This window comes from Humulus lupulus, chromosome 1 (genome assembly GCF_963169125.1).
Source record: "Humulus lupulus chromosome 1, drHumLupu1.1, whole genome shotgun sequence".
Classification (NCBI taxonomy): domain Eukaryota; kingdom Viridiplantae; phylum Streptophyta; class Magnoliopsida; order Rosales; family Cannabaceae; genus Humulus; species Humulus lupulus.
In genome coordinates, this window is record NC_084793.1 from 283,109,379 (window position 1) to 283,122,186 (window position 12,808).

Here is a 12,808-nt window from a genome sequence, read left to right on the forward strand (position 1 = left end):
GAGAAGCAAGAAAGTTGCAACTGAATGAATTAGATGAGATGCGGCTGTTTGCTTATGAAAACGCCAAGCTATATAAAGAGAAAACGAAGAGGTGGCATGATCAAAGAATTAAGGAGCGGGTGTTTGAAAAGAACCAGAAGGTTTTGTTGTTTAATTCCAGGTTGAAACTGTTTCCTGGCAAGCTAAAATCCCGTTGGTCGGGCCCCTTCACAGTGACTAAAGTCTACCCCTTTGGAGCTGTTTTAATTCGCGAAGATCAGTCTGGGAGGGAGTTCACAGTTAACAGACAGCGGCTGAAACATTATTTTGGTGGGGAGGTTGACAGAGAAAAGACCTCCGTCCATCTGAAGGATGCTTGAAGGAGAAAGGCTATGGGTTGCCATGCATTTCTTGTGGCACATTTGGGCAACCCATGAGTGAAAGAGACAGTTGTACATAAATAATGGATGTAATGAAGTTTGGGGTGTATTACCCTTTGAAAAAAATAAAAATAAATAGAGCATCAAGAAGCAGGTCCGCCAGGAGTTGGTAACACTGGGACTAGGCTGAGCATAGAAATCTGGGCAGAGGAACTAAGTTTGGGGTGGAAAGTGTTGCCCAGTTGCTATAGCAACCACTCAGCAATGCTGGGCAGCAACTCAATGAGTCTGGGTCCAAAATAGAAATATCGGGATTTCATCGAGGCTGGGTGGTCCGTAAAGTGTGAAACTGGCACGTGCTGAAAAAAGGATTAAATGATTAAGAAATTAAAGGTGCAATCATTGGGTGCATTTCAATTGTTTTTGGACCAAAGAGCTGTCAAAATTTTGGATTTTTGTGGACCCAGCAGCCCGTGGACTTTATACAAAGAAATAAAGAAAGGGTCCATTTGACCCTATAGTATATTGGGCTCCCAAGAATTAGTCAACTGGGCCCCTTGCAACAGACCCTTTTCGTATCAGTTATTTTGGATGTACTGAATATATATATATATATATATTTATCTAAAAGAAACGAAAAAAAAACATATCAGTTACTTTCCCTTTTATTATATATATATATATATTCGTATTTCATTTTTTTTTTTATATATTACTTTTCTTATATATTACTTTTATTAAATACATTAGTTTATTACCTTTAATATATATATATATACATACTCAGTACATCCTCACCACATTCTCAGCAACCCTCGTTGACCGCCACCCCTGAAACCCCAACCAAAGAAATCCCTCAGCCGACCACTCGCCCAAGCCACCCAGCTCCGCCTCTCACCACTCCGAGCCATCCCATCCGCCCATCTCATTACACCGCCGAACCCATAGGACCCATCCCAACAGCCACCGAGCCATCCCATCGCCTGTTCCATCTCACTTAACCACGACTCCGCCCCTTCGACCCATCTCGTCAACCTCACGACAACCCACGGCATTTACCCCACCACGACCCTACGGCGACCCCAGACCGAGAACCACCTCACAACACCAGCTACGACCCCTTCGTGAGCCTTTCCAGTGATCCCGAGAGTCCCTGCCTCCATTGTGGTCCGACGAGACCCACGCCTACGGCACCCCTACTCCGTGAGTCCCAGTTGAGCATCATTTCTCTCCAGCCCAAGAATCTCGGCAACAACCCAGACCGTGCCTGCCTCTTCTCCGCCAAGGACATCTCGGCTCAGTGACACCATTTGGGGTAATAGTCCTGTGTTCAGAATATACACTTGTGGCTGTGTTTCTCTTATTGCGGGTTTTTAGTTGTCTCTATTGGTGTTCTGTTCTGTGCTGCCTCCCTTTTGCTGTCGTCCATTTGGGCACTCTCCCGATTTCAATCATGCCAAGAACTAAGAGAGTGGCACATAAAGTGAAGAAGAAGCCCTTCCATGAAGTAAAGAAATTCTATTGTCCAACAGCCGAATCAAAATACAACAACCAAGTGGTTAGTCGGGATCTGTACATTGAGAGAGGTTTGGTGGCTGACAGAGCTGGAATAGAGGAGTTACCTGAGTGGTTACGTACCACAATCAGTGAGAGGCGTTGGGAGAATTTTGTGGTGCCGCCCAAACCCGCCGTAACCGAGATTGTCCGAGAGTTCTATGCGAACTTTCTGTCTCAAGAGTGGCCCACTACAGTCATTGTGCGAGAAGTTGAGGTGCCTTTCAATGCTGAAGCAATTAATTATTTGTTTGAACTAGAATCAGTTCAGTGCTCTTTTACCCCATGCCGAGGGGAGGTGACAGGGGACGCACTAATAGAAGTTATGGAAACAATCGCTCAGCATGATTCTACCTGGGATGTGGATGAGCACGACAACTTACGTTTTCGGAGGACGGAATTGGAGCATGATCTTAAATGTCTGTACTCATTTGTTCAGACCACTCTCTGCCCTACTTCGCATGATTCTACGGTGAGCAAGGCTCGCGCCTTCATGCTCTATTGCCCGCAAAAGGGATTCCAAGTAGATGTCGGGACAGTGTTAGCTCAAGAGATCTTCGAGTGTTCCCAACGCGGAAAAGGGAAATTGTTTCTGCCCGCCACCATCACCGCTCTTTGCCGTGAAGCTGGAGTCCCTGTTTTGCCCGAGGAAGGTTTGTTACATCCCAGAGCAGCTGTCAGTTTTGGCCCACCCCGAGCCGCCAAGAACCCCCGCAACTCTGCCTCTTCATCGGCACATGCTGCCCCGGTCGACGATGCCCTTTTGGAGCGGTTCACTCAGTTTGAAGTGATGCAACAACAAATGCATCGCAGGCAGGAAGAGCTTTGTGGCCGTATGCACTCTTTTTGGCAATATGAGCAGCAGCGTGATGGCATCATGGAGCGGACCTTCAAAAAGCTCACTCCGCGAGTTGTTCCCCAATTCCCACCATTCCCGCAGCAGATTCTTGACCCATGGACTACACATTCAGCACATGCGCCTACTCCGGATGCTCCTAACGAGGACTCCGAGTGAAGGGGGTTTCCTTATCCTATTCACTATTTTAATTCCTGTTCTGTGCTTGTGTTCTTATGTTAGTTTTTTTTTTATATATGTTTTAGACTATATTTTTCGTATTCTGTGTCTGTAGTGTCTTGTACTGTTTTGTTTGTGTTAGTGTGTGTTGAGAGATTTAAAGTATTTTTCCTGTGGCCTAGTGTTTCGCTCGATGATGATATTTTTCCATTCGCTCCATTTCTGTGACTGCCTGGCTTTATATGCTGTCTCTGACTATTTCATTGCTGGATATTATGAATGTGTCTTTTTAGTCTCTTTTCAATACAGTATAATTTTGTTTTCCCACCAGACTTTGCATTTTTTTTACTGATTGCTAAGTATATGCTGTAGCGTCTAGAATTGATTAGTGCATTTCCTTGAGGCGAAATCCTAGCTCGACTTGTCCCTAAGATATGATTTAGGCCATCCTTGGACGCTTGTGCCTTTCTAGCCTTCCTAATAAACATATTGTTCCCTTAGTCACCCAATTTTGAGCCAATGAGCCTATTCTTTTTTTAACCCGATCATGCATCCCATCTTCCCCTATATTACATTTTCCATATGTTTCCCAACTTAATTGCTATCACTTGTCAAAAATTGTTTCTCATATTAAGTTTGGGGTGAGTGTGGTGAGTGTAGCTTGTGGCGAGCTAATTCTTGATCATTATTTTAGCCACATTAGGGACAAGGTTGGGTTGTAAGTTTGGGGTGGGGAATTAGCTCACAAGGCATATCATTATATAATATCAAGCATATTCTCTTGCTATTTATCATATAGTTTTCTCTTTTTGTTGTGAATTTGTGTAGTTCTAAAAAAAAAAAAAAAAAAACAAAAATATAAATATATATATATATAATGGTAGTAAATGAAATATCAGGAAAAAAAAAAAAAACAGAAAAGAAAAGCAAAAGAAAAAAAAAAAGGAGATCAGAAGAAAACATAGCAAGAGAATTACAGTACAATAACATGTCCTTGTGAGTAAAAATAATTATAGGGAAGTGAATCAAGAGTGATAAATCATGAGGGAGAGGCTAGATTTTTGACAAGTGAGGTGGTTAGGTTTAAGCTAGTAAAAAAATATCATTTATCATACCCTAGCCTAAGCCTTACATTACAAGCTTAGTAAAGTCCTATTGATCAAGGGGATAAGTTGAGACTACATTAGTGGAGAGGAGTGCACTAATTCAACTTATGGAGCTATTATGAATGAAAAATCAAAGGGTAATTGTAGAGAAATTCAAAGTTCGGTGGGATGCAATTTTATACATTATTGATTAGAGGACTCTAGAGAGATGTTAGTGATATCCAGTGAGAAAAATTTGAAAGGGCAGCATATACGGTTAAGGCAGAAACATTTCTTTATTCCACTTAATTCCATTTTTCTGAGAGCATCAATGTTCACTAGGCCATTTTGAATTCTTTTGAATCTCTCATCGGTTGTGCGTGTGTTGTGTGTGTTTATTGTTGTGTTTACTGTGGTGTCATCATTACTCGAGGACGAGCAATAGGCTAAGTTTGTGGTGTTGATAACTCTAGGATTTAGAGTTATTTTCACATCTTTGAACTTAATTTTCAAGCCAAAACAAAAGAGTAATGAGTTGTAAGTAGTGTAATTGTGTCCATTTAGTGTATATTTGTATCAAGGGTCTGTGTATCTGTATTATCATATTTTTCTTAGTGATTTATGTAGTTTCGTGTTTATGTTAATCAGGAAAGGAGACTAAAACAGGTGATTGGGAACTTTGGATCATGAAGAGGAACAATTCTGGAAAGAGCATGTTGCTGTACTCTTAATGCTGTAGCAAACATACCGTAGCAATTGGCAGAGCCCAGGAAGAAAACGTGACAAATGCCAGTTGGACTTAATGAGACATAAGTGGCGCTGAGGTGGCGAGAATATTGTACAATTAAGTCAGCTGGATGGTGTGGCAAAGGACAGGGGGGCAAGATTGACTTTGACTTGCTAATTAGGGTAAACCAAGTACCCTTAAAGAGGGCCCAGCCGAAATATTGAAGGGGGGGATCATTTTTGGAGGATTCTGAATATTTTTCACTAAGCAAAGTACAGAGAGAAGCAGAAAGAAAGAAGAAGAAGGGAGTACGAAATAGGAGAGAAAAAGAAGACAGACGCCTAAGGGGGACTAGAGCTCAACACTCAATTCTCTCTAATCTCTATCTCTCTTTAATTTTGTATTATTTTCTCATCTCAATTTCTGCTCAAACTCCATGGAAATATTCTGTACTGGTTTTATGTTTATAATTTCAGCCATGAACTAACACTCTAAAGATTTGGGTCGTTATGAACCCTTATGTATGAGCTAAATTTCTAAATGCATGGTGAAGTTGTTTATGTCAAAGTTCAATTGAATGTGCTGTAATGTTAATTGAATGTTAATTACTGGCCATATTTAGCATTTATTAAGTTAGATCTAACTTGGAAAAGGGAAGTCTAGTTGAACCCATTCAATTGATGCAAGAGATTCATCTATTCTTAGGTGATTTTTAGTAGTGGAATAGGACTATTTTGCTGCCTTGCATAACCTAAAGATTTGGTGTTTGATGGATTGTTTATAGTTTGTTTTAATACAGGAATGTATTGAGGGAGGTTATAAACAACAGATAGTAAGTTTTGCGAAAAACTTACTGGGTTTTACGAAATCTGTTAACTGTGACATAAATTGCTGACCCATTGCTGAGCCATTGCTGTATGAACTGGAACGTACCGAGGGGAAATAACCACCTAAATCTATTTTTCTCATATCTGAAATCCACCCAGAATTCATTCATTTTAATCTCTGATTTTTAGTTGAATTAATTTGCTCATTTACATTTATTTTCAGAACTAATTACACAACCTTTCTCTTGATTTGGTTACTGTATTATAAACTGTTTTTGGTTGATTTTACATTAATTTAGTTGAAAAGTCCCTGTGGAGACGAACTTTGATACATTATCACTGTATTACTTGTTGTCGATTGTGTATACTTGCGCATATTTTAATCGTTAGAAAATTCACAACAAGTTTTTGGCGCCGTTGCCGGGGACTTTTAAAATTAAATTCTGTTTTATCAACTATTTGACAATTTATTTTCATTGTTTTTAACCTTGTTGGTTCGGGTTGTGAAATCTCAGGTACCTACAGTGTATGAACCAGCAAGAGGACAGTGAACTTGCTCCTATTGACCCCGAGATCGAACGCACTTTCAGAAAAAGGAGAAAAGATCAAAAGGCTAAAAGCCGAGGCACTATGGCTGAACGTGTTGAAGATGAGGGGGATGGCCAGCAAGTTACTAATCCCATTGTTTTGGCGGATGACAGAGCCAGAGCAATACGGGAATACGCTGCCCCCATGTTTAATGAGTTAAATCCAGGCATTGTGAGGCCGGAAATACAAGCAGCTCAATTCGAGCTCAAGCCAGTGATGTTTCAAATGCTCCAAACTGTGGGGCAGTTCAGCGGGATGCCAACGGAGGATCCTCATCTCCATCTTCGTTCATTCTTGGAGGTGAGCGATTCCTTTAAGCTTCAAGGAGTGAGTGAAGAAGCATTGAGGCTGAAGCTATTTCCATTCTCATTACGAGACCGAGCTAGATCATGGCTCAACACTTTGCCTCCTGATTCCGTCACAAATTGGAATGATCTTGCTGAAAAGTTTCTGCGCAAATATTTCCCTCCTACCAGAAATGCAAAATTTCGAAGTGAAATCATGTCATTCCAGCAGCTTGAAGATGAATCAACCAGTGATGCATGGGAGAGATTTAAGGATCTTTTGCGGAAGTGCCCACACCACGGTATCCCACACTGTATACAAATGGAGACATTCTACAATGGTCTCAATGCAGCCTCTCGAATGGTCTTGGACGCTTCAGCCAATGGAGCCATTCTTTCCAAGTCTTACAACGAAGCATTTGAGATTTTGGAAAGGATTGCAAGTAATAACTATCAATGGTCAAACACTAGAGCTCCTACAAGTAGAAAGGTGGCGGGAGTTCTTGAGGTAGATGCACTAACGGCTCTAACAGCTCAAATGGCCTCAATGACCAACATCTTGAAGAATATGAGTTTGGGAGGAAGTATTCAGCCAGCTGCTGCCATTCAAAGTGCAGAAGTGTCATGCGTGTATTGTGGGGACGGGCATACTTTTGAGAATTGCCCTTCAAATCCAGCCTCAGTTTGTTATGTGGGAAATCAGAATTTCAACCGCAACAACAACCCATATTCGAACACTTACAATCCAGCATGGAAGAATCATCCTAATCTGTCATGGGGGGGTCAAGGAGCAAGTTCAAGCACAGCACCAGCACAAGGAAGACAAGCATATCCACCAGGTTTTTCACAGCAGCCAAGACCTTCACAACATGTTCAAAACTCCCAGCCGAACTCTTTGGAGAATCTAATGAGGGAGTATATGGCTAAGAATGATGCAGTAATACAGAGCCAAGCAGCTTCTCTTCGTAATCTTGAGATGCAGCTCGGCCAGCTAGCCAATGAAATGAAAACTAGGCCGCAAGGATCTTTGCCTAGTGATACAGAAAATCCAAGGAGAGATGGGAAAGAACACTGTAAAGCTATTCAGCTGCGGAATGGTAAAAATCTGGGAAATTCTGAGGAGATACAGGGTAGTGGAGAGCCCACTTAAATCCAAAGTGAAGGAGAAACAAGTAACAAAACTGCCCAGGAAATTGCTGAAACTGGCCCAGTTGCTACAGCAAAGGGTCAGCAAACTGCTCCAGTAAATTCTGGTCCTAAACCGCCCCTTCCATTTCCGCAGCGATTTCGCAAACAACAACAGGATGGTCAGTTCATAAAGTTTTTGGATGTACTGAAACAGTTGCACATTAACATCCCCTTCGTCGAAGCATTGGAGCAAATGCCGAATTATGTCAAGTTCTTAAAGGATATTTTGACAAAGAAAAGGCGATTGGGGGAGTTTGAGACTGTGGCTCTCACAGAAGGATGTAGCGCGATGTTGAAAAGCAAGATCCCTCCTAAGTTAAAAGATCCTGGCAGTTTCACGATTCCGTGTTCTATTGGAGGTAGAGATGTGGGAAGAGCATTATGCGATTTAGGCGCTAGTATCAACCTTATGCCTATGTCAATTTTCAAGAAGCTGGGTATTGGTGAGGCACGACCCACTACTGTTACTTTACAACTTGCAGACAGATCTATGGCTCATCCCGAGGGCAAGATTGAAGATGTGTTAGTTCAAGTGGATAAATTTATATTCCCGGCGGATTTCATCATTTTAGACTATGAAGCGGATAGAGAGGTACCTATAATCTTGGGTAGGCCTTTTCTTGCTACAGGGCGTACTCTTATTGACGTGCAGAATGGTGAACTTACCATGAGGGTGAATGACCAACAAATCACCTTTAGTGTGTTTAAAGCTATGAAATTCCCGGATGAAGTGGAAGAATGCTCTAGAGTTGACGTTGTTGATACTTTGGTAGCTGAGAAGTTCAATGAAAGGGTGGAAAAAGCTGCTATGGAAACTCAGATTTTTGGAGATGAGGAGGAGTATAGCAGTGAAGATGAGGAGATGCTTACATGGGTAGATTCTTGCCAACCAACCAAGAAATTTAGTAAGGTGTTTGAAGCTCTAAATCTGCTAGAAAAGCACTTTCAGGCCCCTAAACCATCTGTTGAAGAACCACCTCAGCTGGAGTTAAAGCCGCTGCCAAGCCATTTAAAGTATGTATACTTGGGCGAAAATGACACTTTACTTGTGATAATATCTAGTTGTCTGGAGTCTGTTGCTGAGGAGTCATTGCTGAAATTGCTGAAGCAGCATAAAAGGGCGATTGGATGGACAATGGCTGACATTCAAGGGATCAGTCCAGCGCTTTGTATGCACAAGATCTTGCTGGAATCTGATTGTACTCACTCTGTGGAGCAGCAAAGGAGGTTGAATCCAGTAATGAAGGACGTGGTTAGAAAAGAAGTCATTAAGTGGCTTGACTATGGGATTATTTATCCCATTTCTGACAGCAAGTGGGTAAGTCCTGTCCAATGTGTTCCGAAGAAAGGGGGCGTTACAGTAGTTACTAATGACAACAATGAGCTTATTCCCACTCGTACAGTCACCGGATGGCGGGTTTGCATGGATTACAGAAAACTCAACAAGGCCACTAGAAAGGATCATTTCCCTTTGCCCTTCATCGACCAAATGTTGGACCGCTTGGCCATCAGATTGGCGAGGCCCCCCTGATCCGCGAGACCACCCCGTCTCGCGAGGCGGCTGTTCCGCGAGGCCACCGAGTCGCCTTCCGCGAGGCCATCGAGTCGTGAGGCTACCCCGTCTCGCGAGGCCCCGCTGATCCGCGAGACCACCCCGTCTCGCGAGGGTGCTGTTCCGCGAGGCCACCAAATCTCCTTCCGCGAGGCCACCGAGTCGCGAGGCTACCCCGTCTCGCGAGGCCCCCCTGATCCGCGAGACCACCCCGTCTCGCGAGGGTGCTGTTCCGCGAGGCCACCAAGTCGCCTTCCGCGAGGCCACCGAGTCGCGAGGCTACCCCGTCTCACGAGGCCCTCCTGATCCGCGAGACCACCCCGTCTCGCGAGGCCAGGCAAGGTCCCAGACGGGCGAAGCCATCAGATGGGCGAGGCCCTCCTGATCCGCGAGACCACCCCGTCTCGCGAGGCCACGCAAGGTCCCAGACGGGCGAAGCCATCAGATGGGCGAGGCCCTCCTGACCCGCGAGACCACCCTGTCTCGCGAGGCCACGCAAGGTCCCAGATGGGCGAGGCCCTCCTGATCCACGAGACCACCTCATCTCGCGAGGTTGCCGATCCGAGAGGCCATTGAGCCATTCCCGCCATGCCCATGCGCGAGGCCACGCAAGGTCCCACGCGCGCACGCCCCGGGAGGTCCACTAGCCCACCATCGTCCCAGGAGGCCGACACCCCATGACGATGCGTATGGGCCCAAGACCCCTACTCAACGCCACGGCCAGTACGGACACCAAAGATCCCTTTTTCACACCTCGAAGTCCCTATGCTTAGGAGATCCAGCACGAGTCGAATGAGACATATTTGTACGACCAAGTACTAGGTACGGATACCAGTGCCAGTGAGGTTGCTGGGGTAAGGATCATGGTCCGTACGTCTACGGCCATGGGTCAGAACCGACACCACTACCTCCTGCACCAATACACCTGCTACCACACCTCAGGAAGGGGTACAAACAAGTAGTGGAAACATCCCCCTAACACCTGCTCCTGTACGGGATGTACAACCACTACCACTGAAACCGCACCCCTAATACAGTATGTTTGTACCACTTGGTCCCCTGGACCACTATGTACCCAAGGCCATTAGAGCCTACTATAAAATGGATTCCAAGGCCACCTGAAAAGGGGTTGGAAATTTTACTGTAGCAGAGGCATTAGTGTGAATGAGATACTGAATTCTTCATTATTGTTATACCATTGTTCTTGAGTTATTGTTCAAGTTTTCATAGCTTTCCAATTAGCGATTTTAAGTTGATAATTTTTCCAACTTAACTTCGTTGACGAGTTCTTACCGTCAACATGGGATAAAGACAATTTTTCATCCCTGAGTGTTAAACGAGGTGGGGATGGATAGGGGTGTTCATTAAACCTCCCACACCACACCAAATTTTACGGTTTGGAAGCTTTCGCTGTGCGGTTGCATTTTGCAATTTTGCCAAATCGCGCGATGCAGTGCGGATTGCAGTTTTGAATTTTATAAATATGGTTCAAAATGCACTGCATCGCATCGTTTTATAAAAAAAAAATTCAATTTGACTACATTTAAACTTAACGCATATATATATATTTATATACTATAATATACACAATATCTAAAAAGATTATCATATTTCATAGGATAATAATACATATTCTACTTTAGCTTCAATATATTATTTCTTAAAAAAAATATTTACTTCTATATCATATTTTTTCTTTATTATTAGTTTGTTGTATTTTTATTGTTTTGCTAAAAGTTTGTTAATTTAATGTATATTTATTGTTTTGTTAAACACTCTTTAGTTATGAGCTTTATTATGAATATTTATTAATTATAATGTTTAATTTTAAAATTATTTTGTGATAAGTATAACCCGCTCACACCAATGCGGTGCGATTTATGTGGTTTGAGGTCTATGAAGTGCAGTTTGGAAAATTGCTCAAATCGCATATGCGGTGCGGTCCAATAAATTTGCAAAAAATCGCATTGCCCGCGTTGCGAACACCCCTAGGGATGGGGATGACACTCCCTACCCCAACATGGCTCTGTTTAATTTCTTATTTATTTTGTAATCATTTTACATGTTTATTTATGTATTTTTGCATTATATTAGTAACTTTTTAAATATATTTAAATTTTTATTTTGGATAATATTTATTATTTTGAATAATTTACATGGTATAATATTTTAATTTTTATGTAACCCACCTTTACTATTTATAATTTTATTTTTATGTTTTAAATAAATGAGTCATCATGGGGATTCCCCGCCTTGTTTCTATCCTATTCATGACTCAGCTATTTTGTAATGCCCTGGTTAGCCAAGATCGTTACACTGTGTATTTTAAATAGTGTTAGGCTCGCTAATCGAGTCATTTGGCCATAAACATGCAACTAAACATGATTAACGGTTTAGGGTTAAAAATTTCAACCAAAAGGAATAGTTATTTCGTTAAAACGTTAAGTTGTACATGGAATCCCATAATAAATGTTTACCAAGTTGTTTACAATTCCAACAGGGTAATTACAATTCAAAAGTTACAACCCGTCGACCTAAGCGGCAAAAATAGGGTTTAACCCTAGTTCCTTTGAACAACCTTGATCGTGGTGGACAAGCGGCCGCATATGTACACGTCGCCACCGAAGCTCTTCAACTCATGGTTGGTCGAGCTTCCCTTTCCCCTTACCTGCACCACATAGCACCTGTGAGCCAAGGCTCAGCAAGAAAACTTAAACATGATCATAAGCAGTTAATAACACATTACCAAAGCACAATAGGCATGCCTAGCAGTAATAACCCTACTCATTCATGAATACCATTCATATAAATGACTACATCATCATATGGGGCCAGCTGTCCTAATTACATGATTAATGAATCATACCTGGGCCCATTGCCCAAAACACATGATTAATAAATCACACCGGGACCCAGCCCTAGGATATGGGACTAATATGTCACCCCATGGCTCATTGCCCTATCCTCTGTATAACCAACCTTGGAATTGGCCCAGCGTACCTGGCGCTTAATTTTTTACGATCATTGAGTTGGTCAAGTGTATAATGTGCTCCTGATTAGGCCTAACCATATCGACTAGTGATCAACGCGTTATTTCCTCCCTTAACTGATAAGTCAATGCTTTTAACCAACGCCCAGTGCGATATTGCCATTCTTGACTTATAAGTCAAGTCTTTTTAATCAAATAATGCAGACAAGCATATATCCAGATACAGAGCATTCAACATGCTTAATCAACAATCACACAAATAATCATAATCATAATCATGCGCATTTACAAGGGCCCAAACCCTAATTAAATCTATATTCAACATTCGGGCCAAGCCCTAATCATGTACATCACGTATTGGGTGCAGTTTTCTTACCTCAGGTCTGAGTGTAATATATAATAAGAACAACCCTCGAGCATGATCCTGATTCTGAGCCCCTAGCGATAACCTAGTCACAACCAAGTATAGAATACCATCAATAACGAGCGAATAAAGGCTTCCGAACAGAGTTCTAGCCTCCAAGATATCGAATTCTACTAAACTGGGTAGTAGGATCGATCTCGAGCCCTTAGGTTTGAGTTCCCGCACTCAAAACACTTTTTGGCCAAAATCATCTATTTGCGTCGTGACGCCCCCACA

The 12,808-nt window shown here is 42.5% G+C and overlaps 1 non-coding gene across 1 annotated transcript; it reads right to left on the bottom strand.

Annotated features, from left to right (window-relative positions):
• Positions 1-6,638: 6,638 nt before the first annotated feature.
• Positions 6,639-6,745, bottom strand: LOC133813272 (small nucleolar RNA R71). The gene has a single exon (XR_009884302.1). It is a non-coding gene; the product is annotated as a small nucleolar RNA R71 (small nucleolar RNA).
• Between the last annotated feature and the right edge of the window lie 6,063 nt (positions 6,746-12,808).